Source organism: Musa acuminata, chromosome BXJ1-10 (assembly GCF_036884655.1).
Source record: "Musa acuminata AAA Group cultivar baxijiao chromosome BXJ1-10, Cavendish_Baxijiao_AAA, whole genome shotgun sequence".
Classification (NCBI taxonomy): domain Eukaryota; kingdom Viridiplantae; phylum Streptophyta; class Magnoliopsida; order Zingiberales; family Musaceae; genus Musa; species Musa acuminata.
Window position 1 is genome coordinate 10,170,096 of NC_088336.1, and position 21,976 is coordinate 10,192,071.

The following is a 21,976-nucleotide window of genomic DNA, read 5'->3' on the forward strand; positions in this document are numbered from 1 at the left end:
GCAGGAATTAGAAGTGGATGACAACTAGTATCATTCAGAAAAACAATGACCAGAATATGTACTCTGCTTTCCAGAGATTAAATACAAGAAGCTCAACTCCAAAATGATGATAATTTTACACTTTAGTCTCACATCGGATGCGGGAAGAGACTCAAGTTGATTATGCATCTGTTACTACGAGAACTTGAGCTTATATATTTTATATTACATGGATATAGGTTGGTCAAGTTAACTAGTAAGTTATTTCGTCAGGTTGAATGGTATCAAAACAAACTTAGCATTGGACACGGCGTGGGGACCAAGTACTATCCACAAATGGGATTGAAGGCACATCACAGCATAAACCTCATTCGGTGGGCTTCACGTGCACCATAATAGGTTTTCTTAATTTTGGATTGTCAAGCCTTAAGTGGAGGAGATTGTGACACAAGTTTAATATCATAAAATGGTCGACAAATTATGCAAACAAGGTCTATAATCAGAAACACTCATTTGTCTGGTTCCACATTCTCTCACTTTACCTGAGTGTAAGGAAATTGAGTTCAACAGAGGCAGAAACTTGAAATAAAATATGCTAGGACGTGTTTGGTATGATCCGGATATCAAGATCCATAAATGTTGAATCTAGTATTTTGATGATAAAACAAATTGATAAGTATTTATGTTTTAATCTGCGTTTTGAGTGGCGTAGGATGCTTCAATCAAGATGAGATAATTAAAGCAGGAAGAATCATGTTGTGCCGGAGGAAAACATGTCAGAAGATTGAACGTCGGGCCGAAGGATCGGTCGACGTATCGACAGAAGGCTTCGGGCCATGGATTCGGACATCGGGCCAAGAAGAGCGGATATTGCGCTAAGGATATCGGAGTTGCGAAGTCAATTGGCCGATTGGGCAATAGGTCGCAAGAGAGGACGATGCACCGAAGAATCAGACGAAGCGTGTATTAATTGTCTAGATCGAAGTGTGTTTTACATGTGCAGGATTAACTATGATAGCAAGGCATGAAGCAAAATGAAGTCCCGGAGTCAAGGACGCGATTTCGTTGGGAGTTTGAGAGTTCATCGGAAGTCCGGACGTTCATCGGAAATTCTATCGGAACCAACCGAGAAGTCTTGGAGCTTGCCAGAGAAGCTCGTCGAAACTCGCCAAGAAAATCGTCGTGAAGTCCAGGAGCTTGCCGGGAGTCTACCGAAACATTGCCGAGAGATCGTCGGAAGTTCGCCGGAAGATCGCTAGAAGCTCGCCGGAAGAAACCAAGACATAGGGATTTGTTTAGCTTAGCAAATGTCTTAGGAATCGTAGTTAGCACGTAATTAGATTTGGATTTGGGCCAACTCAATTAGGGGCCAGCTAGGCCCATGTAAAGACTGTGTTAGGCCCAATGAGAGGCCCAAACAATGCCCCAAGAAGTGGCACCGTCGTGGCACAGTCTTTGAGACTTGTGTCAGGCGGTGGTACCGCTAGTCTGGGCGGTTGTACAGCCCCTGGCAGGGTGCCAGGCGGTGGTACCACTAGTCTGGGCGGTGGTACTGCCCATCACAGCATCCTAGGCGATGGTACCGCCAGACTGGGCGGTGACACTAGCGGTGGTACCGCCCAGCGCAGGCGGTGGTACAGCCCATGCCCGGGAAACCTGGGATGAGATGTTTTTAGGCTCAAAGTTTGAATCAACTTGAAGCCTATAAATACCCCTCTCATCCCTGGTTAAATGGCACAAGTATTGAGAATAAAAAAGTATAGAAATGCTGCTGCAATCTTGTGTAAACTCCTCTCAAAGTTCTTAGTGTTAGAATAGTTTGAGAGAGGAGTGAGTGGGGGTGTAAGGGTTATCTCTTAAACCCGGTAAAAGGAGAATCGAGTTGTAAAAGGTGATTGGTCTTCGCCTATTGAAGGAAGACCGATAGTGGATGCCGGTGGCCTCGACGGAAGAGGAATCGACGAAGTGGATGTAGGTCACGACGACCGAACCACTATAAAATTGGCGTGTTCTTTGGTTTGCATTTACTTCCCGCTATTTACATATTACAAACTGAATCTTTACTTGCCTACTGTATTCACTTCATAAACGTACTGTCACGACCTTAGCTGGAATTGCCTAAGGCGTGAGGCACCCTTGCGGCCAAAGACGTGAACTTAGCTTGCGTTGCCTAAGTCGCGAGTTACCCTTGTGGCAAAGACGCGAACTTAGCTTGCGTTGCCTAAGTCGCGCTTCGCCCTTGCGATATTGCTCCGCAAGGATCAGCCCACTTTGTAACCTCTCGCAGGTCCCGAAGGACCTGTAAAAGAGAAAGTTTGTCAGTTCGAAAGAACGAGCAACGGACAAGTCCCGAAGTCTCGCGAAAAGGGGAAGCTTTACAAGCAATTCGATGAACACCTTGTGTGCACAAGAGAAAAGAGGGAGAGGGAGAAAAACAAGGCTTTCAAGGATGAACGAACAGCTGCAAGCCCACAAACAGCCGCTCACTTAGTCCCGGGCGCGAAGACAAGTTCCCGTAAAGGTCACGTGCGAACTTGCGAAAGAGAGTTCAACGCCCGGTATATAACCGAAGCCCCATCCAGCCCTGTGCCACCCGGGTGGTTCTAAGGGTCTGAGATGGCTGACATTTTGGTGAGCGGAGGCAGTTCTCCGCAACCCTCCCGCGGCACGCGAAAACGAAGCTGTTTTGGGGCTGTTTTGCTCGGTTCGGTGAGCGGTCGCTTTGTAACGCTGCAGCTTGTTCGAACTTACATATTTACAAGCAAAATGACCCAAAACCAAGAGAAAACATGCTGTCAAGCAGCTGTACATGCAGGTGTGAGCGACGAACGGTTCGTTGAACGGAGTTGTTGCGGGTGCGCGACGACCGTTCGTGACATTCTCCCCCACTTAAACTGTCGACGCCCTCGTCGACGCTTGTTGGTAGTTGTTGATGACTTCTTCATGTCGCAGGGCGTCTTTAGGCTCCCAACTGGCTTCAGTTCGGGGAAGCTCTCGCCACTTCACCAAGTACTCAGTCTGCTCAGCTCCGTTGGGTAGCTTTATCTTATGGTCCGCCAGAATGGTTTACACTCGCTTCTCATAGGAGGCTGTGATGGGAGGTAGCCGAGTTGGAACACTTCGGGAAGCATCTCGCGGATCCGAGTGGTAGGCTTTTAGATTGCTGGCGTGAAGAACGTTGTGAATTTTAAACCACGCCAACAGCTGCAACTTGTAAGAGACGTTGCCTACCCTGCTGATAATTGGGAAGGGTCCTTCATACTTGCGCACCAATTCTTTATGGACTCAGTTCCTAAAGAATTGGAGTGCTGCTGGTTGGAGCTTTACTAACACCAAATCGCCAACTTTGAACTCTTGCGGTCGCCTTCCCAAGTCTGCCCACTTCTTCATCCTTTTTGCCGCCTTCTCCAAGTAAGCCCGCGCAATATCGGCATTTCGATGCCACTCCTTTGCGAAATGATAGGCTGATGGACTACTCCCAGTATACCCAATTGCCATGGTGTGCGGAGTCGACGGTTGTTGTCCTGTGATAATCTCGAAGGGGCTCTTGTTGGATGCAGAGCTCCGCTGCAAGTTGTAGGAGAATTGGGCAATCTCCAACAGCTTCACCCAATCTCGTTGATTAGCACTCACGTAGTGCCGAAGATATTGCTCCAAGAGCGAGTTTATCCTTTCAGTCTGGCCATCCGTCTGGGGGTGGAGGCTTGTAGAGAAGTATAACTTCGACCCCAACAATTTGAACAGCTCGGTCCAGAATCGTCCCAGGAACCGAGCGTCTCGATCGCTAATGATATTGTGCGGGACTCCCCAATACTTCACTACATTCTTCATCATCAGCTTGGTCGCCTCCTCTGCTGAACAGTGTAGGGGAGCAGCAATGAAAGTTGCATACTTTGAAAACCGATCGACCACCACGAGTATCGATCCGAGTCCCCCTACAGGTGGCAAGCTTGATATGAAGTCCAAGGAAATGCTCTCCCACGGCCTTTCTGGTACGGGCAACGGCTCCAAAAGTCCCACCGGCTTCCGCTGCTCCACCTTGTCTTGTTGGCAAGTAAGGCATGTTCGAACATATTCTTCCACATCAATCCCCATTTTCGGCCAGTAGAAGGCCCTCTCCACGAGAGCCAATGTTCTGTGAATGCCTGGGTGTCCAGCCCAAAGGGAATCGTGACACTCTTTTAAGAGCTCACGCCTTAAATTGTCCACTCGGGGAACATAAACCCTATTCCCTTTTGTGTAAACAAGTCCCTCCTGGACCCAAAATCGTCATGCCTTGCCTTCTTTGATGAGCTGCATCAGGATAACTGCTTGGGGATCACTATACAGTCCATCCCTGATTCAGGAAAGGAAGTTGGAGTGCAACTGACTTGCTTGGCCTTTGCCCTCCAATTGTACAGCATTCACGCATTCCACTTTCCGACTCAGCGCATCGGCCACGACATTCGCCTTCCCGGGCTTGTACTCCATTGCCATATCAAATTCAACCAAGAAGTCCTGCCATCGCGCTTGCTTTGGGGAGAGCTTCTTCTGAGTTTGGAAATAGCTCAGGGCGATGTTGTCCGTCCTCAGCACAAATCGCGACCCGAGGAGGTAGTGTCGCCAAACTCGTAGACAGTGGATCACTGCTGTCATCTCCTTCTCATGCACTGGATACCGCCGCTCAGTCTCGTTGAGTTTGCGGCTCTCGTAGGCCACCGGATGACCCTCTTGCATGAGTACCCCCCCAATAGCGAAGTCCGAAGCATCTGTATGGACTTCAAAGGGCTCTCCATAGTTCGGCAATTTGAGCACCGGTTCTTCTAGAACAGCAGCCTTCAGATCTTGGAATGCTATCTCACATTTGTCTGACCACTTCCAAGGCTGCTCCTTCAGCAACTCCGTCAATGGGGTTGCCCGCTTCGAATATCCCGCTATGAAGCGTCGATAGTAATTGACGAAACCAAGGAGGATCTCAACTCTGACACCTTCTTTGGAGTTCGCCATTCCGCAACTGCTTGCACCTTCGACTTATCCATCCGAATGGAGCCATCACCGATTCGATGCCCCAAGAATAAGATCTCAGTTTGAGCAAAGTAGCATTTCTCCCTTTTCACGAACAAAGTGTTCTCCCTGAGAACCTTGAAAATCGTCCGAAGGTGCTTGACGTGCTCCTCGAGCGTTTGACTATAGACGACGATATCATCCAGGTAGACGACCACGAACTTATCCAAATACTCCTTGAATAGCTGGTTCATGAGAGTACAGAATGTGGCCGGAGCGTTGGTTAAGCCGAAAGGCATCACCAAGAACTCAAACGCTCCATACCTGGTCACACAGGTAGTCTTCGCTTCGTCGCCTTCAGCAATGCGCACCTGCCAATACCCCGACCGAAGGTCGAGTTTTGAGAAATACTTAGCCTTGCCCAATTGGTCGAACAAGTCCGCGATGAGCGGGATGGGATACTTGTTCTTCACTGTTACTTTGTTGAGGGCTCGGTAGTCGACGCATAATCGGAGGCTCTCATCTTGTTTCTTCTGGAAGAGAACTGGAGCTCCGAAAGGTGCTTTAGAGCTGCGGATGAGACCACCGCTTAGCAGTTCACCTAACTGCTTCCTGAGTTCTGCCAACTCTGGCGGGGGCATGCGGTAGGGTGGTCTCGCTGGAGGCTTCACTCCTGGCTCCAGCTCGATGCTGTGATCCACGCCTCTACGTGGTGGAAGAGTCTTCGGCAACTCGGGTGGCATAACATCTTTGAACTCTTTTAGGACGTTCGCCACCGCAGCAGGTTCTTGAATGGCCCCCTCGTTGAGTGGCTCTAGCTTCATAGCAGCCACGAATGTCAATTCGCCTTTTCGCACCCCTTTCTTCAATTGTAATGTCGAAATGTGTTGGGGCTCCTTAGTTCCTCTCCGAGAGACGGGAACCACGCAGGGGTCATCGCCTCCCATCATACATAGGGAGTTCAAGAACGGCATCGGCACCAATTTCGCCGCGTGCATAAACTCCATTCCAAGAATCACTTGGAAGTCGTCCAGTGGTACGGCCATCATGTTGGTGTTTCTGCTCCAAGTCCCGATTTTGATAGGAACTCCCTTCGCCAATCCGGAGATTCGCCTGGCCTCCGAGTTCACTGCCTTCATTCGGCTTGGGCTCTTCTCCAAGATCAACCCAAGTCGCTGTGCTTCACGATCGGCTATAAAGTTGTGGGTAGCGCCCGTGTCCACCATTGCACGGGTCGTTTGGCCATTTAGCTTGATGTCCACATACATCAGCTCACTACTTCCTGCTTTTTGTGCCTATGTCTTCATGTTCTCTCCCACTTGACCCCGCATAGCGTTCAACAAACGCATTGCTCCCATTCGGGGTCCTTGCAACTCCTCGTCGTCGCTGCTGGATTCAGAACTGCTTGAACTAAGAGCAACAGCTTTGCCCTTTGTCCGATCGGGGGGGTGGATGGAAGCCGTCAAAGCATTGAGTGCCTGTTTTTGTGGGCACTCCCTTACCATGTGCGGTCGTTCGCACAAGAATCATCCTCCAGGTTTTGAGGCCTTGCCTTTCGGGTTTGGCCCTTTGTGGGAGCTCTTCTTCTTTTGTTCGCCCCCGAGCTCCTTCCCTCGAGAATGTTTTGGAGGGCGATTGCCTGAAGATTGTTTCCTTCTTGCTGGGTCTTCAGAGGAAACAAAGTCGGTGAGCCTTTCTGCAGCAGCTATTGCCCCGACCACATCGGTAACATTCCTTCGATTTAGCTCCTGTTGAGCCCATGGTTTCAAACCATCAAGGAAGCTGAACAACTTGTCCTTCTCGGACATGTCCTGTATGTCCAGCATTAGTGCAGAAAATTGTTTCACATAGTCTCGGATGGTGGTACTTTGGCGAAGTTGTCTCAACTTCCTTCTTGCGACGAACTCTGTGTTCTCTGGTAGGAACTGAGTTCTCAACTCCCGCTTCAAGTCCTCCCATATGTCGACTCGACACCGACCTTGTTGGATCTCCTCCCAACGAGTTCGCCACCAAAGTTTCGCATCTCCGTTCAGATACATTGTTGCTATAGAAACTTTGGTATCTTCAGAATCGGGCCTCGTAGCTCGGAAGTATTGCTCCATGTCGAACAGAAAGTTCTCGAGCTCTTTAGCATCTCTGGCCCTTCCATATCTATGAGGCTCAGGTGCCCTCAAATTTTGTGGCGGTGTAACGCGGGTGTTGCCTCCTCCCGCATTTAGTGTTCTTGTGAGCATGGCCACCTTTGCAGTGAGTTCCGCCACAACATCCTATAAGTGTTGCACGGAGTCTTTGGTGTCGTCAGACAGTCGGTCAACTAGGGCCTCGACCTTGTCGATCCTGGACTCTGCTTCCTCTTGCGAGCTCTCTACCCCAACAAGCCTTTGTTGGCCATGGTAGAGTTCCTCCATGCTCGCTTCAAGAACATCCAGGCGGGTTTCCGCCGTTGTGAGTCTCTCCTTGTGACTCTTTTTCCCAGTTAGCGCACCAGATTGCGCTTCCTCCGCTCGCGGAGAGTAGCCAACTTCTCGCTCATCCTGTTCACTGCCGCGCTCCTCTTGAGCGGCTCCAACAGCATGAGAGCGAGTGTGCACATGCAGCCCACCTGCGGCTGCTTGGGGCAAGGGTCCGGCTTGCCCCGTCTTGCTCGATTCGCCACGATGCTTTGCCATGGCGAAGTTGCGAAGTTCGTTCGCTGCTCGCTCGAAGTGCTTGCCCGCTCTGATACCACAATGTCACGACCTTAGCTGGAATTGCCTAAGGCGTGAGGCACCCTTGCGGCCAAAGACGCGAACTTAGCTTGCGTTGCCTAAGTCGCGAGTTACCCTTATGGCAAAGACGCGAACTTAGCTTGCGTTGCCTAAGTCGCGCTTCGCCCTTGCGATATTGCTCCGCAAGGATCAGCCCACTTTGTAACCTCTCGCAGGTCCCGAAGGACCTGTAAAAGAGAAAGTTGGTTAGTTCGAAAGAACGAGCAACGGACAAGTCCCGAAGTCTCGCGAAAAGGGGAAGCTTTACAAGCAATTCGACGAACACCTTGTGTGCACAAGAGAAAAGAGGGAGAGGGAGAAAAACAAGGCTTTCAAGGATTAACGAACAGCTGCAAGCCCACAAACAGCCGCTCACCTGGTCCCGGGCGCGAAGACAAGTTCCCGTAAAGGTCACGTGCGAACTTGCGAAAGAGAGTTCAACGCACGGTATATAACCGATGCCCCATACAGCCCTGTGCCACCCGGGTGGTTCTAGGGGTCTGAGATGGCTGACATTTTGGTGAGCGGAGGCAGTTCTCCGCAACCCTCCCGCGGCACGCGAAAACAGAGCTGTTTTGGGGCTGTTTTGCTCGGTTCGATGAGCGGTCGCTTTGTAACGCTGCAGCTTGTTCGAACTTACATATTTACAAGCAAAATGACCCAAAACCAAGAGAAAACATGCTGTCAAGCAGCTGTACATGCAGGTGTGAGTGACGAACGATTCGTTGAACGGAGTTGTTGCGGGTGCGCGACGACCGTTCGTGACAGTACGCTTTTAAAGTTAAGTTTCCGAAATGTCGACCCCGTTCCTAACAATTGGTATCAGAGCCTCATTATTTCTCACTTGGTTTAACACCCAAGAGAAATGGCTCTTTTCGGCTTTCAAGAGGGTCACTCTCTCATTCGTCCTCCCTTTTTCAATGGGACAGACTACACTTAATGGAAAACTCGAATGAGAGTTTTCTTGCTTTCATTAAATCTCGATTTATGGCACATAATCGAATTTGGTTTTCGAAGGTCTTCTCTTCCAATGAACCATTGGAATGATTTGGAGAAGAAGACTTTTTCCTTAAATGCTAGAGCTATGAACGCTCTATTTTGCGCTTTGGATAAAACTGAGTTTAATCGAATTTCTATGTGCGAATCGGCTTTTGACATATGGCACGCTCTCGAAATCACACACGAAGGCACTAATGGAGTAAAAGATTCGAAGATTAATTTTTTAATGCACGATTTTGAACTGTTTCATATGAAACCAAGCGAAACCATTGGAGACATGTACACCCATTTTACGTATGTCGACATTGGTTTAAAAGTTTTTGATAAAAGCTTTTCGAATTTTGAACTCGTTAACAAGATTTTAAGATCTCTATCTAAAAATTGGAATTGGAAAGTAACGGCAATACAAGAATCAAAAGATTTGAACTATTTCCCTCTCGAAGAACTAATAGGGTCTCTAATGACCTATGAAATGACGTACAATGCACGTAAAAAACTTGAGAACCACCTTCCAAAGAACATAAAGGATTTCAGACTTAGAACTCATGAAGACCACTCGAGCATAAGCTTAAGTGATGATGAACTTGAACTCATCACTATGAAATTTAAAAAATTCATTAAACAAAAATTAAAAAACAAAAAGAATGGAACTACTTACTATAAACGCAAGAAGTTGCCAAAAGACGAATCGAGCTCCTCCGAAGACGAGGAGAAAATAAACAAAAGCGGTGTGGCAAACTATGCCTTAACGGCATTCGACGATGAGGTAATCAAAAATGTCTTTAATTTATTTCGAAATTATATGATTTTTTTTCATGAGTTATTTTTAATTTAGTTTAGAATTAATTTTCTTGAAAATTACATGTTTAATAATGAAAATGCAAAAAATTAGGAATCATGCTTATCATTATAGTAATTTTGAAAATAATCATGAAAATTATATGTTTATGATAAACAAAATGATTTTGATTAAAAATGCCTTATGAAATCATGCTTGATGATTTTATACTATGCATGAGACTTTGAAGTTATTCATAATGAAATGTTGTTTTTTCAGTTTTAAACAAGATGGACGGTTTTCATACAAAAACTTGGGCATATTGATTTGAAATCATGTTTAATGGTTTTATAATTCGAAATCATGTACGATGAATCTTGCGATTTATGGATTATCGATTTTTACCATAATGAAATTGATTTATTGATATTGATGATTTTATGATAAATCTTGCACTTTCATTTTAAAAGATGATATATATTTTGATTTGGTATAAAAAAAAAGGACAAAGGCATGCTTGTATGAAACAAACTAAAAAGAAGAAAGCTTTCTCCTTGAAAAATTTCTTTACTTTATCGATTTTTCAAAAAGACGAGACTAATGAATCTATTTTTATGAATCTCTTGGACCATGAAAATGATTTTGATGAGTTAAATTTAAATGATTTTTTATCCAAATCTTTCACATATTCTTGAGATTTATGAATCAAAATCTTATATCTCCTATGCTTCTTTTTGTCATTTACAAAAGAGAAAAATTATCCAAATTAATCATGAATGTTCTTTCGGTATTCATGAATTGATTATAACTTAAAAGATTTATTATAAATCAAGATTTTTTATTAATCGTTCTGCTACGATTCTACTTGTTATCTTCTTAAGAGGAGATTTTCTAAATGAATCTTGATTTTTCTTGTGAGTTCTTGAATTTATTACTTGAGATTTTTTTGTTCAACATCTCTTCTTTGTACACCTATGATTTTTATTCTTGGTATTTTAGTTAAAGAAGAGATTTACTATATGAATCACGTCTTTTGGTATTCACATAATCTCATGATATGATTTTTTTTGGCTTTGTATAATTCATTGTATTCTTGAAGTATATCTCATCACCTAATTCTTCTTGATATTCGTTATGTGATGTATTGCATATGATGTGAATCATGATTAAAATTGCTTTGATTTGAATTTAAGGTTTATCTCAATTATGATATTTTGAAACAAAAATGATTACTTATCTTTGTCATGCTTTGAAAATTATTGTAAAAGGAAAAAGAGATACAAAAATTATAGTCTTCCCTTCTTTTTGATAATGACAAAGGGGGAGATAGTGTTAGGACTCTAGCTTGGAGAGTCCTAATTGAGAGGGACATTCTGTTAGGACTCTAGCTAGGAGAGTCCTAATTGAGAGGGGCATTCAAGTAGGAGGTGTTTTCTTAGAGAAGAATTAGGAGTTGTAAGGGAATAGGAGTCTTGACTATGAGTCATACTAGGAGTTGGTTAGAAGTAAGAGTCTTAAGTAGGAGTCCTATTAGGAGTTAGGGTTTAGAAGCCCTATAAATAGCCATGTATTCCTTCTCTTTTGATAAGCAATAGATGAATCTTTTCTGCAGCCTTTGAGCAGCAACTTGGAGGGAGGAACCCCTATAGAGTTCCAAGGAGGCCGATCCCCTAAAGAGATCAACCCCAAGTTTAGAATCTGCAAGGGTTCTAACACCTGGTATCAGAGCAGCGTTCTTGGCGTCTCGCTGCCCTTCCACAGCCATCCATCAACCCTCCACAACCGTCCAAAGCAATTCCCACAATTGCTTAAAAGATCGTCGTCGAATTCTGCCATCATCTCCACCACCGCGGATCATCCTTTGATCTCCCCGTGAATTGCAACAGGTTCTGGTTTCCTACCTTACTGCTGCTGCAATTTAGTTATCCTTATTCAAAAATCCAAAAAAAAAAAAAAAAAAAACTGTTCCTATATTGCTGCATAAACCTTTCGTCACAAAGTTTTCATCTCTACGACGAAAGATATATTGCAGAATTCCAGCCGCATAGTACCATCTGTTTGATCTTGCTACTATGCTTTTTCTATCCAAATTTCTATAAAATTTTTATGACATCTTTGACACTTCCTAATAGCAGATTTTCCTTTGGTTTTGTCAAAAAATTCTCAATATAAACCATTGATATTTTACATCTAATCTGCTATACTTGAAAATCTGCACCGTAAAATTTCAGCCGCATAGCACTGATTGTTTGATCTTGATACTACGTTGTTTCTATCCAAATCTTTACGAAATTTTTATGATAGCTTTGACACTTCCTAATAGTGGATTTCCCTTTGGTTTCATCAAAAAATTCTCAATATAAACTTCTGATCTTTTACGTCCAATCTGCTATACTTAAAAATCTATGCTGCAGAAAATTTCAGCCGCATATTGTTGCCTTAACCCATCTATTTGCAATCTTTTTTGAATGAAATTTCTTATACACTTTATAGATCATCTTGGCTTCCATTTAAGATTGATCTATTGAAGAATTCATCTCTAAAACCGATTTTTGTATTGCTATAAATTTTCATCGTAAACTGTTGAAATTTTTCGACGAGAATTCTGCTATCGCAACTTGCACCAATTTCCTTGCTATTATACTGCCGAAATTTTCTTGATTAAATTAGTCATCCTTGCTGTCATATAAACTGTGATTTTGCTATCAATTCCCTCCTCAATTCTCTCAAGTTTTTGGTAGAAATTACATCGAGAAACCGCTGTTTCTTCAACGACAATTCTGCTCTTACAAGACAGCACATACTTGCTGTAACTTCCATTGATTTCTCTCAAACCTTTGCTGCCATCTACCACAGATCCAAAACTTTCATCTACAGCCCTAAAACTCCACCAAACCACACCCTCAAACTGCACCCAAAACAGCCACAAAATAAGCCTAAATCGTAGCCTACATCCACCGATCCACCAACCCTTTCGACCATCACTTCTCTCAACCTATACATGCCTTTAACCTGACAACAAAAGAGAGATCTTAATATCATAGACTTGGAGGCATATACTATGGCATCTAAGGAGGCAATCAATGCTAAATTCGAAGCCTTGGAGGCGCGAATGGAGGATAAGATTCAGACGCTCTTTACCGAACTCAGATTGGGTCGACTACTAAGCCCGAAAAAATCATACCACGGAGAGAGCTTTGCCCAATCGCACCAGGCCCGAAGAGATGAGTTCCAAGGGAGGGGAGGCTCTATGACTGAACCCAATTATCCATGCATGAGAGTGGACTTCCCTAGATGGGAAGGAGGAGACCCGATTGGTTGGATCTCGCGCGTGGAGCGATATTTTCAGTACCACAAAATCGCGAATGCATCTATGGTGAAAATTGCAGCTATACATCTTGAAGGGGGTGCTATACAGTGGTTTGACTGGTTTGAACATACTTATGGAGTCCTTTCATGGCAACAATTCAAAGAAGGACTGCTGATCCGCTTCAGACCAACCGATTACGAGAATATTGATGGACAACTAGCAAAGATCCGACAAACTTCCACCATTCAGGAATACCAAACCAGGTTTGAAAGGTTATCTAATCAAACTCATGATTGGTCTCAAAAACAGCTATTGAGGACCTTCATTGAGGGCTTGAAGCCGGAGATCCGAAGAGAAGTTAAAGCGCGACAACCGTATACGCTGATGGCAGCCATCTCTTTCGCACGACATCAAGAGGAGCAATTGAACCATAAAGCTCAGAGGACTAGGGTCGCTCCTCAACCAGTAATATTGAAGCCCTCAGCCCCCCCTACTATCGACCAAGTCCCTACACCAAAGAGGTTAACAAGAGAAGAGCTTCGGGAGCGATATGCGAAGGGGTTATGTTGGCATTGTGACGAGCCGTGGAGCCGTGAGCATCGTTGTAGTAAAGGGAGACTTCTTATGATTGAACCAGTAGAAGAAAAGGTCATTGAATATCCAGAAGAGGGCATTGAACATAAGGAAGAAGATGCAGAAGAAGAGCCACAACCGACCGAAGTTACGGTACATGCACTAGCCAGCTACTCAAACCCGCAAACGATGAAAGTTGGAGGCCTTCTCAAACAACAACCGATCACTGTTTTCATCGACACGGGCAGCATTAATAATATCCTAAACAGTAGGGTTGCTATCCGAATGGCATTACCTATCGAGAATCGCTGCAGGTTTGATGTTAAAGTCACCGACAGACAGATTTTGAAGTGCGATCATAGGCGCCCGCAGGAGAAACTATTTCTGCAGGACCAAGAGATAATTGCAGATTTCTTCCTTCTTCCTCTTGATGATCATGAGGCCATGCTCAGAATTAAATGGTTGACAACATTAGGTGATTTTTCTTAGAATTTTATGAAACTAATTATGAAATTTTACAGTAAGGAGAAACAGGTGATACTGCACGGGAAACGTGGGGGCGACGTAACGATGATTTGCACACAACAAATGAAGAAAGTTTTGCATAAAGCATGCAGTGGCTTTTTGGTACAACTTGAGCAGCAAACTAAGGGAGAGTCAACAGAATTTGAAGATCCAAATCTACTTCCTTTGCTTGCTGACCTTTTAGATATATTTGACGAACCGCGCAACCTACCTCTTACCCGCCGGCATGATTATTATCTAACGATTCTTCCAGGCAAACCTCTAGCAAATGCTCAGCCATATCAGTATCCACATCTCCAGAAGGATGAAATAGAATGGATTGTAAAAGAGATGATCGAAACAGGAGTTATTCGGCCATGTTGCAGCCCCTACTCTTCACCGGTGCTCCCCATACAAAAGAAGGACGGAACATGGCGATTATGTGTTGACTACCGAGCTCTCAATGGCATAACCATCAAGGATAAATACCCTATTCTAGTAGTAGATGAATTGCTTGATGAAAGGGAGCACAAATCTTCACAAAGCTGGACCTTCGATCCGGGTATCATCAAATACAAGTATGCGAAGAAGACATACCGAAAACCACCTTTTGAACACACAACAACCACTATGAATTTTTGCTTTCTTCAAAAGAAGGTGGAATATCTTGGGCATATCATATCAGAGGAAGGTGTGGCAGAAGACCCCTTCAAAATTGAAGCAATGCAAAACTGGCCTACCCCGAGGAACGTAAAATTGCTATATGGCTTTCTGGGTTTAACAGGCTACTACTACAAGTTCGTGAAAAACTATGGCGACATCAGTGCACCACTTACTTCCTTACTAAAAAAAGATGTCTTCCAATGGTCAGATAGAGCCTCCGTTGCCTTCGACAAACTTAAGGCAGCCATGACGACGACGCCGGTGCTAACACTACCATATTTTAACCGACCCTTCATTAATGAGGTCGACGCATCTAGAGTCAGAATTGGAGCCATTCTCATGCAAGATGGCCGACCACTCGCATACACTAGCAAGGCATTATCTCCCTCCCATCAAAATAAGTCAACATATGATAAGGAGTTGCTCGCCATTGTGCGTGCAGCAACGAGGTGGAGACCCTACTTGATTGGTCGACGATTTCAAAATAAAACCGACCATAAAAGCCTCAAGTACTTTTTGGAGCGAAAGATACCATCCCCTGAGCAGCAAAAATGGGTAACAAAACTTCTTGGATTTGATTTTGAAATAACTTACAAAAAGGGGGAAGAGAATGTTCTTGCAGATGCGCTTTCGCAGCTACCCGAGCAAGTTGAAGTTTCGGCCGTTTCACTTCCGACCTGCGACTTCCTTGAGGATATTAAGATGGAATGGCAGGAAGATTCAGATACTAGTAAGATTATAAAAAAATTGGAGGAAGCACTAAGCCCCATGGCTCATTACAATCGGGACTCAAAAGAATTATGCTATAAGGGACGCATTGTGCTTGTGACAAATTCTACTTGCATCTTCAAGAGCAGATTTTGGACAAAGTTATTCCATATGCAGGGTACTAAATTGAAAAGGAGTACGACATATCACCCACAAACCAACAGCCAGACGGAAGTTTTAAATAGGTGCTTGGAGACAACCCAAAGCCGCCCACCAAATATGACTACCCAAAGAGAACTCCAGACCCAGCCAAGTGCCATTATTGATCGACGGATCGTGACTCGACGACGACGACCCACTAATGAAGTGCTAATAAAGTGGGCGAATCTACCAATAGAAGATGCTACTTGGGAGAACTATGACGACTTGAAGATCAAATTCCCAGAATTCACAAATCATCAGCCTCGGGGACAAGGCTGATTTGAAGAGGGCGGGTCTGTTAGGACTCTAGCTTGGAGAGTCCTAATTGAGAGGGACATTCTGTTAGGACTCTAGCTAGGAGAGTCCTAATTGAGAGGGGCATTCAAGTAGGAGGTGTTTTCTTAGAGAAGAATTAGGAGTTGTAAGGGAATAGGAGTCTTGACTATGAGTCATACTAGGAGTTGGTTAGAAGTAAGAGTCTTAAGTAGGAGTCCTATTAGGAGTTAGGGTTTAGAAGCCCTATAAATAGCCATGTATTCCTTCTCTTTTGATAAGCAATAGATGAATCTTTTCTGCAGCCTTTGAGCAGCAACTTGGAGGGAGGAACCCCTATAGAGTTCCAAGGAGGCCGATCCCCTAAAGAGATCAACCCCAAGTTTAGAATCTGCAAGGGTTCTAACAGATAGCTAGCTTGCTAGCTAGCTTGTATAAGTAAAGAAGATGCAAAAACTTACTTTCTTGCATATTTAAAGGGAAGATGCAAACGTAACACTTGCTAAATTGTTTGCTTGCTTCTTGTAAAACATTGTATCTTGCTAACTTGTATATTGTAAAATAATGTAAAATTTTGCTAGCTTGCACTTTGCAAAAGAAGCAAAAATGACACTTCTCAAAAGAGAAGAAAGAGCTGGCTATCTTAAACATCACTAGCTTGCCTATCTCAAGAAGCAAAACTTGCAACTTGCACATTGCAAAAGGAAGCAAGAATTGCTAGTTTACAAGAAAGCTATCTTGCATTTGCTTTCGAAATCTTGCTAGCTTGCATAATGATAAAACTTGATATTATGTTTTTCATGCAATGATTTGAACTTATATTCCAAACACATGAAAGGTACACTTCTCCTTTTTGTTGATGACAAAGGGGGAGAAGTATGATCATGTTATGCATGATGACATGTTGTAAATATTCATGATGAAATTTGCAACGACTTGAATTCAGCTTGAATTCAAGGTTCTATTAATATGGCATATTGATATGGGAGTTTGTTTAAACTCCAGGAGTTAAAGTTAACTCCGTCATCAATTGGTTGTCATCATCAAAAGAGGGGAGATTGTTGAATCTCGTATTTCAATGATGAAACCAATTGATAAGTGTTTATGTTTTAATCTGCGTTTTGAGTGACGCAAGATGCTTCGATCAGGATGAGACAATTAAAGCAGGAAGAATCATGTTGTGCCGGAGGAAAACATGTTAGGAGATTGGACGTCGGGTAGGAGGATCGATCGACGTATCGACAGAAGGCTTCGGGCCATGGATTCGGGCATCAGGCCAAGAAGAGCGAATATTGCGCCAAGGATATCGGAGTTGCGGAGTCAACTGGTCGATTGGGCAATAGGCCGCAAGAGAGGACGATGCGCCAAATAATCGAACGAAGCGTCGAGGGACCAATGACATGCCGGACAACATGATTAATGCTTAGTATTAATTGTCTAGATCGAAGTGTGTTTTACATGTACAGGATTAACTACGATAGCAAGGCATAAAGCAAAATGAAGTCCCGGAGTCAAGGACGCGATTTTATTGGGAGTTCAAGAGTTCGTTGGAAGTCCGGATGTTCGTTGGAAGTTCTATCGGAACCAACTGAGAAGTCTCGAAGCTTGCCAGAGAAGCTCATCGGAACTCGCCAAGAAGATCGTCGTGAAGTCCAGGAGCTTGCCGGGAGTCCGCCGGAACATTGCCGAGAGATCGCCGGAAGAAACCAAGACATAGGGACTTGTTTAGCTTAGCAAATGTCTTAGGAATCGTAGTTAGCACGTAATTAGGTTTGGATTTGGGCCAACCCAATTAGGGGCCAGCTAGGCCCATGTAAAGACTGTGTTAGGCCCAATGAGAGGCCCAAACAATGGCCCAAGAAGTGGCACCGTCGTGGCACAGTCTTTGAGACTGTCAGGCGGTGGTACCGCTCAGTGCAGTGTCAGTGTCAGACTGACACTGGCGGAGGTACCGCCCATGCCCAGGAAACCCGAGATGAGATGTTTTAAGGCTCAAAGTTTGAATCAACTTAAAGCATATAAATACCCCTCTCATCCCTGGTTAAAAGACACAAGTATTAAGAGTAAAAAAGTATGGAAACGTTGCTGCAATCTTGTGTGAGCTCCTCTCAAAGTTCTAAGTGTTAGAATAGTTTAAGAGAGGAGTGAGTGAGGGTGTAAGAGTTATCTCCTAAACCCGGTAAAAGGAGAATCGAGTTATAAAAGGTGGTTGGTCTTCGCCTATTGAAGGAAGACCGATAGTGGATGTCGGTGGCCTCGACGGAAGAGGAATCGGCGGAGTGGATGTAGGTCATGACGATCGAACCACTATAAAATTGGTGTGTTCTCTGGTTTACATTTACTTCCTGCCATTTACATACTGCAAACTGAATTTTTACTTGCCTACTGCATTCACTTCATAAACGTACGCTTTCAAAGTTAAGTTTCTGAAATCGATTTTCATCATAATCGATTTTAATCGAAACGAAAAGTTTTGAAGACGTTATTTTACCGCTGCACTAATTCACCCCCCCCCCCCCCCCCTCCTCTTAGTACCGACCCCGTTCCTAACAATAAAAACATAATCAAGCAATGAGATGATGAATAACAAACAACTGTTAGCACATCTCTTTCTTCACATGCTGGATGCTCCACACATTAAACAAGATGTTTTGGAACAACAGTATTGGATCTAATAAAGATTACTTGGTGAAAAGGCAACAATTTATTTATATAACATAAGGTAACATAAGGAGAGCAGCAATATGCATATGGCTATCTATGAATCATCATACTCGGTTGACACGTGAGTACCTAATTTGCTACAATCAGCTCGTGTAAATCTTGCTGATCCTATGGTATTCTCTACAGCTCACAATGCTTGTCCAATAGCCTTTAGTCCAGACCTCTCAAATATGACAGCCCATAAGCCAAATGAGTTACAAGCCCATTTTCCAAACCTGTAGATGGCCCAACTTGTTTGAATAGCCTGAATTGATTGCTAAAGAGTTAAGGGGTGTGCCTTTATAAGTTGAAAAGTTCAGACTCTTAACTTTCCAACCTATCTTAAAACAAATCAAAAGCATTTCCCTAGAGAAAGGTAAGACCGTTTCATTAATAGATGGTTTGGTGGGTAGATTCAAAGAGAGTTAATTTAATTTATCTTCATGATCAAGAAATACATTAAAGGGCTTAGATATCAGCTGCAAAGCAATAAATTTCATAATTCCCTATGCATGAGGGGTTGCTTCATGCACTAGTATTTATTTTGGTGTTTTATAATTAGAAATAGTTTAGAATCTGATTGTATTTGTGGAAACTCTTTGAGTTCTCTCTTTTTTAATTATGTACTCTTTGGTTTACCATAGAGTGGTGGGTTTAATCTCTGTATCTCTTGGATATTTTCTTGAGTGATGAGTCTTTTTTTTAAGTTTTATATCCTTGTTTAATTATCCTTAAGGTGGTGGGATTCTGTATTCCTTTGAGATTTTAAACTTGGTGAATCTATTTATCTCCATTCCAAAAGTGTTTCTAACAAATACAACTATCAGCCTTTCAAATTCCATTCCTCATTATCCCGATATCAATTTGGTATCAAAGCTAAAGGCTAGATATCATAACAAGGCGGAATGGAAAAGATGTAGTTGGTGAAGATAGTGGCCATGAAAATGACGTTGAGTCCTTGAGTTTGCAACTACAAAGATTGCTACGCAGTCTACAAGAAAAGAATGAAATCATTAAAAAACTTCGAAGAAAAAACAACCAGCATAAAAATGATACCCAAGAGTTTGGTTCTGATGATGATACACCTCCTCACCCAAGGGAGTTAGGAAGATATCGGGCAAAGTATAGAGATAAGATGAGTGGCAAAACACAAACAACCCAAAGTTACATATTCTAGAGTTTGAAGGTTAAATCAATGTTGATGACTTTATTAATTGGCTTAATACGGTGGAAAGAAAGTTTGAGTTTCATGAACCTCCAGAACAAAAGAAGATAAAGCTTCTAGCACTCAAACTCAAAGGAAATATATCTTTTTGGTGGGAAAACCTGAAAAAGCAAAGAGAACGTGAGGGGAAGAGTAAGATCGTGACATGGGAGAAAATGAAAAGGGAGTTGAGGAGGAAATACTTGCCAGACAACTATAAGCAAGAGATCTTTTTCAAAATCCATTATTTTAAGCAAAAAGATCTTATGTGAAGGAGTACAAAGCAGAGTTCGATAATCTCATGTTAAGAGGCGAGCTTATGGAACCAGAGGAGCAAATCATTACAAGATAGTTAGGAGGTCTGAAATATGAGATTGCTAAAGAAGTTCAACTCTGACCCTATTGGTCTTTGAATGATGTGAGCAAGTTAGCTTTAAAAGTTGAGAAGCAATAGAAGTTTGAAAAGAGTTCTCGACACGGATCAAAAGAAGGTTATACGAGAGGAGGAAATTCCAAGCCTACTCTCCAAAGCAAGGTGGCGTCAAAGGTGCAAGACAAGGGTGAAAGATCTACTAGCAGCAAGCAAACACCTAATTCTTCTACACCGAGCGGTCGAAAATACTTCAAATGTCTTGATTTTGGGCATATTGCTTCAAATTGTCCAAATAGGAGGATTGTTACTTTGGTTAAAGATTATAGTGATAGAGAAGGGGATGATGCCAACGACGAACTTGAATATGATGATGATGAGGAAGAGGTTACTTATGTTGATCATGGTTTGTCTATTGTGTTACAACATAGTTTAAAAGTGTCCTATGTGGCTGAGGATAAAAGTTAGGTGAGAAAGAACGTGTTTCACACAATGATTTAAAAAGGCGCTCGGGCGAGGCGAGGCGAGGCCCGAGCGCCTCGCTTCATTTCCAAGCGGCGCTCTTCAAAGAGGCGTCGCATGGGCGCTCGCCCGAGCCCAGGCGCCGGGCACTTCGGGCGAGCGCCTGGGTTAAACCAGGTGACCGAACCAACATTTTAGGTCTGGTTCGGTCTCCGGTGCTTTAGTTGGTTCAATCGAACCAACTAAAGCACCGATATCAGTGCGACTTCCCCAACCCTAACCCTACTCACCGTTCACGCTACCGTTGTCGCTCGCCGCTCCCGCTCCCGCTGCTCGCTACTGCCGCTGCCACTGTTGCCGCTGTCGCTGCTCGCTTTTACCGCTGCCGCTGCCATTGTCGTCATTCGCCACTCTCGCTCCCGTTGCCGCTGTTGTCACTGCCACTGTCGCCGCTCGCCTTTCCCGCTCCGACTCCTCCTACTGCTCGCTGCTACCGCTGCCACTGTCGTCGCTCGCCGTTGCCGCTGCTGCTCCCGCATTTCTCAATCAGCACCCTCGGTCTTCCCTTACACTCTTCTCCTCTTTCGCTTCTCCTCTTTCGAAAGTATACTATTAACAGTATACTATATACTGTTTACTGTTTACTGTATACTAGTAACAAAATTTGTATTTATTAGATTAATAATATATTATTTTGATTTTAATACTATTAATTTTTATTTATTTGAAATTATTGTTAGGTTTCAAGATAAATGACAAGTGTACAGAGCAACTCAATAGAGTCTCCAATGGCATCAAAAAAAGATCCTACATGGAAGTATAGTTATCTAAAGAATCCGAAAGATCCTAATGCAGTGACTTGCATGTTCTGCGATAAGACTACTAGAAGTGGTATTTTTTGTGCAAAACATCTGGTAGGAAATTTCAAGAATGCAGCAACTTACAAAAAGTGTCCCCTGAGGTAAAAGAAGAGTTGTTGAGTTATATGAATGAAAAGAAGACACAAAAGAATGAATCTTATAGGAATTTACCAAAAGACAATGTTGAACATCTCAAGGATAAAGAAGAAGATTATTCTATGAGTATTAACCAAGGTTCGCAATACCGTACCGTACCGATATTTCGACCTGGGCTCGGTACCGGTACTGTACGGTGTACCGAGCAGTACACTCGGGTGCACCGAGCACTGTAGCACTGCTACATTGCATTGCTACAGTGTATTGGTGCACTGTACTGCTACTATAGCAGTGCACTGTACTGCTACTATAGCAGTACACTCGGGTGCATCGGACCGATACCGGGCGGTCCGCGTACCGCTGGCCTGTCGGACTGGTACATACCGCCCGTACCGGGCGGTACGATTCGATATGGCAAACCATGGTATTAACCCAACTAGGAAAAAAGTATACGACAAAAAAGGAAAAAAAGTTATGAGTACTAAGAAGGATAAAAAAGGACCGATGGATCTATATATGTTTCAAGGATCATAGAAGCAACAAGGACAAGCAGGAGGCTCAAA

At 43.6% G+C, this 21,976-nt stretch overlaps 1 protein-coding gene across 1 annotated transcript in view; it reads right to left on the reverse strand.

Moving 5' to 3' along the window:
• LOC135595177 (uncharacterized) overlaps nt 1–21,976 on the reverse strand; it is a 34,547-nt gene that overhangs the window by 849 nt on the left and 11,722 nt on the right. The window lies entirely within an intron of this gene.